The sequence below is a fragment of the Manis pentadactyla genome, chromosome 2, assembly GCF_030020395.1.
Source record: "Manis pentadactyla isolate mManPen7 chromosome 2, mManPen7.hap1, whole genome shotgun sequence".
In the NCBI taxonomy this organism is placed as follows: domain Eukaryota; kingdom Metazoa; phylum Chordata; class Mammalia; order Pholidota; family Manidae; genus Manis; species Manis pentadactyla.
The window spans coordinates 7,171,904-7,182,729 of NC_080020.1; positions in this window are offsets into that span (position 1 = coordinate 7,171,904).

Here is a 10,826-nt window from a genome sequence, read left to right on the forward strand (position 1 = left end):
TTAAATGCAAAACCTATCAAAATACCAATGGCATTTGTCACAGAATTAGAACAAATAATCCTAAAATTTGTATAGAACTACAAAATACCCTGAATAGCCAAAGTGATATTAAGAAGAACAAAGCTGGAAGTTTGAGACCTGATTTAAAACTACACTACAGAGCTATAGTAATCAAAACACCATGGCACTGGCACAAAAACAGACACATAGATCAATGGGCAGAGAATACAGAGCCCAGAAATAAACCCAATTATATGAGGTCAATTAATCTATGACAAAGGAGGCAAGGACATACATGGGGAAAAGTGAGACTCAATATATAGTGTTGGGAAATGTATATACTAAATGCAAAGGAAGGCAATTGGACCACAGTGTTACACCATATACAAAGAGAAATTCAGAATAGATTTAAGACTTGTAAGGCTTGAAACCATAAAACTCCTAGAAGAAAAGATAGGAAGCAAGCTCTTTCACATCAGCCTTAGCAATACTTTTGTATCAGTCACCTCAGGTAAGGGCAACAAAAGCGAAAATAAACAAATGGGGTTATATCCAACTAAAAAGCTCTACACAACAAAGGAAACTATCAACAAAACAAAAAGGCAACATACTGAGAGGGAGAAAATATTTGTAAATCCTACACTCACTAAGGGGCTAATATCCAAAATATATAAAGAACTTACATGACTTAATATGAAAAAAAAAAACAAACACCCTGATTTAAAAATGGGTAGAGGGGCTTGAACATTTTTCCAAAAGAGACGTACTGATGGCCAATAGGCACATGAAAACCTGCTCATCATCACTAATCATCAAAGAAATGTAAGTTAAAACCACAATGAGATAACACCTAAAGCAGTCAGATTGGCTATTATCAGAAAGACAAAACATAACACGTTTTGGTGAGGATGTGGAGGAAAGGGAACCCCTGTACACTGCTGGTGGGAACATAAACTGGTATAGCCACTCTATGGAAAACAGTACGGAGGTTCCTTGAAAAATTAAAAATAGAACTGCCCTATAATCCAGAAATTCCACATCTGGGTATTTATCCAAGGAAAATGAAACACTAATTTGAAGAGATATATGCACCCCTATGTTCACTTCAGCATTATTGACAAGAGCCAAGATTTGAAAGCAACCTAAGTGTCCACTGATAAGTGGAAAAAGATGTGCTATATATCTATATATAAACAGATAGATAGAAATGCTGTACTACTCAGCCACAGAAAGAATGAAACTTTGCCATTTGTGATGACATGGATGGACCTTGTGGGTGTTACGCTAAGTAAAGTAAGTCAGAGAAAGACAAATAGCATATAATTTCACTTTCACATGGAATCTAAAAAACAACAAATGAAATGAACAAGCAACAACAACAAAATAGAAACAGACTTATAGATACAGGAAACAAACTGCTAGTCACCAGTAGCGGGGGTGGTTGAGGTGAAGGTGAGTTGTTGACAGTGATTAAATGGTACAAACTTCCAGTTATAAAATAAACAAGTCAGGGAGATGTAATGTATATCATAGGGGATATAATCAATAACATTGTAATAACTTTGCATGGTGACAGATGGTAACTAGACATACAGGGATCATTTTGTAATGTATAAAAACATCAAGTCACTGTGATATACACCTGAAACTTGTAGGATATTGTACGTCAGTTATATTTCAATAAAAATAAACATTGATTTTAAAAAAAAATACTTGCTTATCTTTCTATGTTGCAAGAGCCAACAAAATAAGATTTACTCTGGCCACCCAACTAGAACTTAGTGACTGCAGCCATCTCTTCTTAGCTAATTATTTTGCATCCTAAGTGAAATGCAGAAAAGAGAAGTACAAGTTATTATAGCTGATGTTTAATGAATGTTTATGATGTGCCAGGCACTCCATGCGTATTAATTAATCTACCTATTCCTCACCATCACCTTGTGTGGGCAGTAATTTTTATGTCCCATGTCAATCATACAACAGGAAACTGAAGTCCAAGTGCACTGTAGGCGAAGAGAATGGGAATGCAATCCTAGACAACTTGGTGTCAGCCAGGGCTCTTTACCACCAAAGGTTAGTAGCTCTTATTTCCCTGTGAACTACCTTCATCATAGCACTGATATCAATTGGTTTCTTCAGTGTCTTAAACCTGTTCTACCAATGGGAATAGCTAGTTGCATTTATGTGGTTATGTTCCATTTCTACCCTTAGCTTTACAGCAGGAAGCCTTCTTAAAAAATTCTGCCAATTAAAAGAGGAAGCTCTTTGGTTTCTATTAATGGCTCAGAAACCTCATGATCTAATCTTAGTTTAGACTGTTTTTTCCATATGGCTAATTGCAGATTCCCCTGCACTGGCTGTGTATTAGGGTAGAGTGTTTTCTCCAAAACTGTAGGAATAAATGATATGATATAAACCTATTGCATAAGATGAACTCTTTTTGCTCTTTACTAACCCTAGAAAGCCTCTGTCTCTGGTCCTAAACAAAATTTCCTTACTTGGCCTTTGGTATTCCTATTATTCTGAATTTCCTACATATAGAACTTAACATTTTTTTCTCCCTTAGCTAAAACAAGATCAAGAGAAGAATAAAGTAAACATTAAGTGCTCAGCAGATTGGGAAGGAGGATCATGGTGGAGATTTGGGAGAAATGTTTGGTTTTTTTGTGGTTTTTTTGTGTTTTTTTTTTGTAGATAATTATTTTTTATTGAAGGGTAGTTGACACACAGTATTACATTACATTAGTTTCAGGTGTACAACATAGTGATTCAACATTTATATACATGATAATTCTAGGTACCAGCTATCACAATATTTTGACTATATTCCTTATGCTGTACATTACATCCCGGTTACTTATTTATTTTACAATTGGAAGTGTGTACTTTTTTTTTTTTTTTTTTTGTGAGGGCATCTCTCATATTTATTGATCAAATGGTTGTTAACGACAATAAAATTCTGTATAGGGGAGTCAATGCTCAATGCACAATCATTAATCCACCCCAAGCCTAATTTTCATCAGTCTCCAATCTTCTGAGGCATAACAAACAAGTTCTTACATGGAGAACAAATTCTTACCTAGTGAGTAAGTTACATGGTGAACAGTACAAGGGCAGTCATCACAGAAACTTTCGGTTTTGCTCATGCATTATGAACTATAAACAGTCAGTTCAAATATGAATACTCTTTTGATTTTTATACTTGATTTATATGTGGATAGCACATTTCTCTCTTTATTATTATTATTTTTAATAAAATGCTGAAGTGGTAGGTAGATACAAGATAAAGGTAGAAAACATAGTTTAGTGTTGTAAGAGCAAATGTAGATAATCAGGTGTGTGCCTGTAGACTATGTGTTAAACCAAGCTAGACAAGGGCAATAAAACATCCACGGATGCAGAAGATTTCTCTCAGAACAGGGGGTGTGAGGTTCTAAGCCTCACCTCTGTTGATCCCCAATGTCTCACCTGATGAACCCCCTGCGACTGTGCCTGTCTTACGTTGTTCCTCCCTTGAGGAATCTTAACCCGTCTCTGGCTAACCAGTCATCTTCCGGGGCCATACAGGGAAATGTAAAGTTGGTAAGTGAGAGAGAAGCCTTATTGTTTGAAATGGTTGGCTTTTTACTTCTTTGCATATTTATGCCCTGTGGCTTCTATGCCCAACATTTGTCTTGAGGTATCTTTACCACTTGGAAGAATTATGATACTCGGTAAATTTGATATGAGGCACAAATTCTATTTAAGGGTTGTAATTACGAAGGAAGAAGGAAAGCTATAGAAGTAGCAGGCGGCAGAAAACATGGGAAGATTGATTATTTCTTTGACATACCTTCTTGTAGAGTAACTTCAGCATGTATAGGTTTTAAGCTACTACTTAAATTGCGCACACACATTAACATAATAGGAGTATAGTTACATAACCAAAGCATACCTGTAATTACCAGCCATCTCCAGTGAAACCAAGAAAACCAGTTAGGCACCTTAGGCATTTGTGATGATATGGTGGATATTGTCCAACTGAACTTGAACAGTCTGAGAGAAATCAGACAAATTAAAACAACCCATTCCTGGGGAATGTTCACATCCCTTATGTTCTTTTAACAGTAAATAGTCTGTAGTTGTAAGATTTTGGAGCGCTACAATTTGCACTTCTCCTAATTCTTGGTTGAGTTCCAACAGTATAGATCCAGTCAAATTTGTTGTTTTACTGTATGCACAGGCCAGCTTAGATATCTCCTTCTTCATTCCCATGGTACAGGAACTGGTGGGATGAGTGCATCTACAGCTGTAGCAGTGCGTGGATCTTTGTTGGGGTTTTTTGATGATCATCTTCTGGCATGAGTCTTCCAGAGAGTGCTGATGTTGGAAGTTCTTTTCCATATCGTATCTTAGTTCATTTTCGGGGTAGCCCAATTAGACTTTGATCCTCTGTATAAACACAAACAGACCCTTTGCCTACACTTTTCTATGACCTTTATACCCTTGTGTAGAACTCATTGGAGGTTACCACACAGGAACTGCCATTTTTTTTTTTGTATCACTAATCTACACTTACATGACGAATATTATGTTTACTAGGCTCTCCCCTATACCAGGTCCCCCCTATAAACCCCTTTACAGTCACTGTCCATCAGCATAGCAAAATGTTGTAGAATCCCTACTTGCCTTCTCTGTGTTGTACAGCCCTCCCTTTTCTCCCACCCCCCATGCATGCTAATCTTAATACCCCCCTACTTCTCCCCCACCCTTATCCCTCCCTACCCACCCATCCTCCCCAGTCCCTTTCCCTTTGGTACCTGTGAGTCCATTCTTGAGTTCTGTGATTCTGCTGCTGTTTTGTTCCTTCATTTTTTCCTTTGTTCTTATATTCCACAGATAAGTGAAATCATTTGGTATTTCTCTTTTCCGCTTGGCTTGTTTCACTGAGCATAATACCCTCCAGCTCCATCCATGTTGCTGCAAATGGTAGGATTTGCCCTTTTCTTATGGCTGAGTAGTATTCCATTGTGTACATGTACCACATCTTCTTTATCCATTCATCTATCGATGGACATTTAGGTTGCTTCCAGTTCTTGGCTATTGTAAATAGTGCTGCGATAAACATAGGGGTGCACTGATCTTTCTCATACTTGATTGCTGCATTCTTAGGGTAAATTCCTAGGAGTGCAATTCCTGGGTCAAATGGTAAGTCTGTTTTGAGCATTTTGATGTACCTCCATACTGCTTTCCACAATGGTTGAACTAACTTACATTCCCACCAGCAGTGTAGGAGGGTTCCCCTTTCTCCACAGCCTCGCCAACATTTGTTGTTGTTTGTCTTTTGGATGGCAGCCATCCTTACTGGTGTGAGGTGATACCTCATTGTAGTTTTAATTTGCATTTCTCTGATAATTAGCGATGTGGAGCATCTTTTCATGTGTCTGTTGGCCATCTGTATTTCTTTTTTGGAGAACTGTCTGTTCATTTCCTCTGCCCATTTTTCAACTGGGTTATTTGTTTTTTGTTTGTTGAGGCGTGTGAGCTCTTTATATATTCTGGACGTCAAGCCTTTATCGGATGTGTCATTTTCAAATATATTCTCCCATACTGTAGGGTTCCTTTTTGTTCTATTGATGGTGTCTTTTGCTGTACAGAAGCTTTTCAGCTTAATATAGTCCTACGTATTCATTTTTGCTGTTGTTTTCCTTGCCCAGGGAGATATGTTCAAGAAGAGGTCACTCATGTTTATGTCTAAGAGGTTTTTGCCTATGTTTTCTTCCAAGAGTTTAATGGTTTCATGACTTACATTCAGGTCTTTGATCCATTTTGAGTTTTCTTTTGTATATGGGGTTAGACAATGGTTCAGTTTCATTCTCCTACATGTAGCTGTCCAGTTTTGCCAGCACCATCTGCTGAAGAGACTGTCATTTCGCCATTGTATGTCCATGGCTCCTTTATCAAATATTAATTGACCATATATGTATGGATTAATGTCTGGTTTCTCTAGTCTGTTCCATTGGTCTGTGGCTCTGCTCTTGTGCCAGTACCAAATTGTCTTGATTACTATAGCTTTATAGTAGAGCTTGACGTTGGGGAGTGAGATCCCCCCTACTTTATTCTTCTTTCTCAGGATTGCTTTGGCTATTCGGGGTCTTTGGTGTTTCCATATGAATTTTTGAATTATTTGTTCCAGTTCACTGAAGAATGTTGCTGGTAGTTTCATAGGGATTTCATCAAATCTGTATATTGCTTTGGGCAGGATGGCCATTTTGACGATATTAATTCTTCCTAGCCACGAGCATGGGATGAGTTTCCATCTGTTAGTGTCCCCTGTAATTTCTCTTAAGAGTGACTTGTAGTTTTCAGAGTATAAGTCTTTCACTTCTTTGGTTAGGTTTATTCCTAGGTATTTTACTTTTTTTGATGCAATTGTGAATGGAGTTGTTTTCCTGATTTCTCTTTCTGTTGGTACATTGTCAGTGTATAGGAAAGCCAAAGATTTCTGTGTATTGATTTTGTATCCTGCAACTTTGCTGTATTCCGATATCAGTTATAGTAGTTTTGGGGTGGAGTCTTTAGGGTTTTTTATGTACAGTATCATGTCATCTGCAAATAGTGACAGTTTAACTTCTTCTTTACCAATCTGGATTCCTTGTATTTTTTTGTTTTGTCTGATTGCCGTGGCTAGGACCTCCAGTACTATGTTGAATAACAGTGGGGAGAGTGGGCATCCCTGTCTAGTTCCCGATCTCAGAGGAAATGCTTTCAGCTTCTCGCTGTTCAATATAATGTTGGCTGTGGGTTTGTCATAGATGGCCTTTATTATGTTGAGGTACTTGCCCTCTATTCCCATTTTGCTGAGAGTTTTTATCATGAATAGATGTTGAACTTTGTCAAATGCTTTTTCAGCATCTATGGAGATGATCATGTGGTTTTTGTCTTTCTTTTTGTTGATGTGGTGGATGATATTGATGGACTTTCGAATGTTGTGCCATCCTTGCATCCCTGGGATGAATCCCACTTGGTCATGGTGTACGATGGTTTTGATGTATTTTTGAATTCGGTTTGCGAATATTTTGTTGAGTATTTTTGCATCTATGTTCTTCAGGGATATTGGTCTGTAGTTTTCTTTTTTGGTGGGATCTTTGCCTGATTTGGTATTAGGGTGATGTTAGCTTCATAGAATGAGTTTGGGAGTATCCCCTCCTCCTCTATTTTTTGGAAAACTTTAAGGAGAATGGGTATTATGTCTTCCCTGTATGTCTGAGAAAATTCCGAGGTAAATGCATCTGGCCCGGGGGTTTTGTTCTTTGGTAGTTTTTTTGATTACCGATTCAATTTCGCTGCTGGTAATTGGTCTGTTTAGATTTTCTGTTTCTTCCTGGGTCAGTCTTGGAAGGTTGTATTTTTCTAGGAAGTTGTCCATTTCTCCTAGGTTTCCCAGCTTGTTAGCATATAGGTTTTCATAGAATTCTCTAATAATTCTTTGTATTTTTGTGGGGTCCGTCGTGATTTTTCCCTCCTCGTTTCTGATACTGTTGATTTGTGTTGACTCTCTTTTCCTCTTAATAAGTCTGGCTAGAGGCTTGTCTATTTTGTTTATTTTCTCGAAGAACCAGCTCTTGGTTTCATTGATTTTTGCTATTGTTTTATTCTTCTCAATTTTATTTATTTCTTCTCTGATCTTTATTATATCCCTCCTTCTGATGACCTTAGGCCTCATCTGTTCTTCTTTTTCCAATTTCGATAATTGTGACATTAGACCACTCATTTGGGATTGTTCTTCCTTTTTTAAATATGCTTGGATTGCTATATACTTTCCTCTTAAGACTGCTTTTGCTGTGTCCCACAGAAGTTGGGGCTTAGTGTTGTTGTTGTCATTTGTTTCCATACATTGCTGGATCTCCATTTTGATTTGCTCATTGATCCACTGATTATTTAGGAGCGTGTTGTTAAGCCTCCATGTGTTTGTGAGCCTCTTTGCTTTCTTTGTACAGTTTATTTCTAGTTTTATGCCTTTGTGGTCTGAAAAGTTGGTTGGTAGGATTTCAATCTTTTGGAATTTTCTGAGGCTCTTTTTGTGGCCTAGTATGTGGTCTCTTCTGGAGAATGTTCCATGTGCACTTGAGAAGAATGTATATCCTGTTGCTTTTGGATGTAGAGTTCTATAGATGTCTATTAGGTCCATCTGCTCTACTGTGTTGTTCAGTGCTTCCGTGTCCTTACTTATTTACTGCCCGGTGGATCTATCCTTTGGGGTGAGTGGTGTGTTGAAGTCTCCTAGAATGAATGCATTGCAGTCTATTTCCCCCTTTAGTTCTGTTAGTATTTGTTTCACATATGCTGGTGCTACTGTGTTGAGTGCATATATATTTAGAATGGTTATATCCTCTTGTTGGACTGAGCCCTTTATCATTATGTAGTGTCCTTCTTGATCTCTTGTTACTTTCTTTGTTTTGAAGTCTATTTTGTCTGATATTAGTACTGCAACCCCTGCTTTCTTCTCGCTGTTGTTGGCTTGAAATATGTTTTTCCATCCCTTGACTTTTAGTCTGTACATGTCTTTGGGTTTGAGGTGAGTTTCTTGTAAGCAGCATATAGATGGGTCTTGCTTTTTATCCATTCTATTACTCTGTGTCTTTTGATTGGTGCATTCAGCCCATTAACATTTAGGGGGACTATTGAAAGATATGTACTTATTGCCATTGCAGGCTTTAAATTCGTGGTTACCAAAGGTTCAAGGTTAGCCTCTTTAGTATCTTACTGCCTAAATTAGCTCGCTTATTGAGCTGTTATATACACTGTCTGGAGATTCTTTTCTTCTCTCCCTTGTTATTCCTCCTCCTCGATTCTTCATATGTTGGGTGTTTTGTGCTGTGCTCTTTCTAGGAGTGCTCCCATCTAGAGCAGTCCCTGTAAGATGTCCTGTAGAGGTGGTTTGTGGGAAGCAAATTCCCTCAGCTTTTGTTTGTCTGGGAATTGTTTAATCCCACTGTCATATCTGAATGATAGTCGTGCTGGATACAGTATCCTTGGTTCAAGGCCCTTCTGTTTCATTGTATTAAATATATCATGCCATTCTCTTCTGGCCTGTAGGGTTTCTGTCGAGAAGTCTGATGTTAGCCTGATGGGTTTTCCTTTATAGGTGACCTTTTTCTCTCTAGCTGCCTTTAAAACTCTTTCCTTGTCCTTGATCTTTGCCATTTTAATTATTATGTGTCTTGGTGTTGTCCTCCTTGGATCCTTTCTGTTGGGGGTTCTGTGTATTTCCGTGGTCTGTTCAATTATTTCCTCCCCCAGTTTGGGGAAGTTTTTTTTCAGCAATTATTTCTTCTAAGATACTTTCCATCTCTTTTCCTCTCTCTTCTTCTTCTGGAACCCCTATAATACTGATATTGTTCCTTTTGAATTGGTCACACATTTCTTTTAATATTGTTTCATTCCTGGAGATCCTTTTATCTCTCTCTATGTCAGCTTCTATGCGTTCCTGTTCTCTGGTTTCCATCAATGGCCTCTTGCATCCTATCCGTTCTGCTTGTAAACCCTTCCAGAGTTTGTTTCATTTCTGTGATCTCCTTTCTGGCATGTGTGTTCTCCCTCCGGACTTCATCCCATTTCTCTTGCGTATTTCTCTGCATCTCTGTCAGCATGTTTATGATTCTTATTTTGAATTCTTTGTCAGGAAGACTGGTTAGGTCTGTCTCCTTCTCTGGTGTGGTCTCTGTGATCTTTGTCTGCCTGTAGCTTTGCCTTTTCATGGTGATAGGAATAGTCTGCAGAACTGGGACGAGTGACGGCTGGAAGGACTTCCTGTCTTGTTGGTTTGTGGCCCTCCTCTCCTGGGAGAACAGCGGCCTCTAGTGGCTTGTGCTGGGCAGCTGCGCGCAGACAGGGCTTCTGCTTCCTGCCCGGCTGCTACGGAGTTTATGTCCGCTGTTGCTGTGGGCGTGGCCTGGCTCGGGCAGCTACTCCAAAGTGGTGGAGTCGCGTTGGAGCAGGAGCTGCTGGGAGGCGATTTATCTCCGTAAGGGGCCTCCCTGCTCCCTGCAGCCCAGGGATTAGGGTGCCCAGAGATCCCCGGATTCCCTACCTCTGGATTAAGTGACCCGCCCTGCCCCTTTAATACTTCCATAAAGCACCCGCCAAAACAAAATAACGACCACAAAAAAAAAAAAAAAAAAAAAGGTGGCCGCTCGTTTTTCTTTATTCTCCGGCACCAGCCTCAGGCATCTGCTCACCGGTCTTGCTGCCCTGTTTCCCTAGTATTGGGGTCCCTATCCCTTTAAGACTTCCAAAAAGCACTGGCCAAAAAAAAAAAAAAAAAAAAAATGGTCACTCTCTTTTCTGGTGTCCTCCGGCACCCGGCCTCTGGTGTCCGCTCACTGTTCTTGCTGCCCTGTTTCCCTAGTATCCAGGGTCCCCTGCACACACACTGTGTCTGCACTCTGGCCCGGATGGCTGGGGCTGGGTGTTCGGCAGTCCTGGGCTCCGTCTCCCTCCCGCTCTGCCTGCTCTTCTCCCGCTGGGAGCTGGGGGGAGGGGCGCTCGGCTCCCGCGGGGCCGGGGCTTGTATCTTACCCCCTTCGCGAGGCGCTGGGTTCTCTCAGGTGCGGATGTGGTCTGGATATTGTCCTGTGTCCTCTGGTCTTTATTCTAGGAAGGGTCGTCTTTGTTATATTTTCATAGATATATGTGGTTTGGGGAGGAGATTTCCGCTGCTCTACTCACGCCGCCATTTTCCGATCCCTCCTCAAATGTTTGGTGTTTAATGAATGGTGGTTTACAGAGTAGAGGTACAGAGGAGTGTGGGTCAGAGATAATTTTTACAGCAGAGCAAAAGTTAT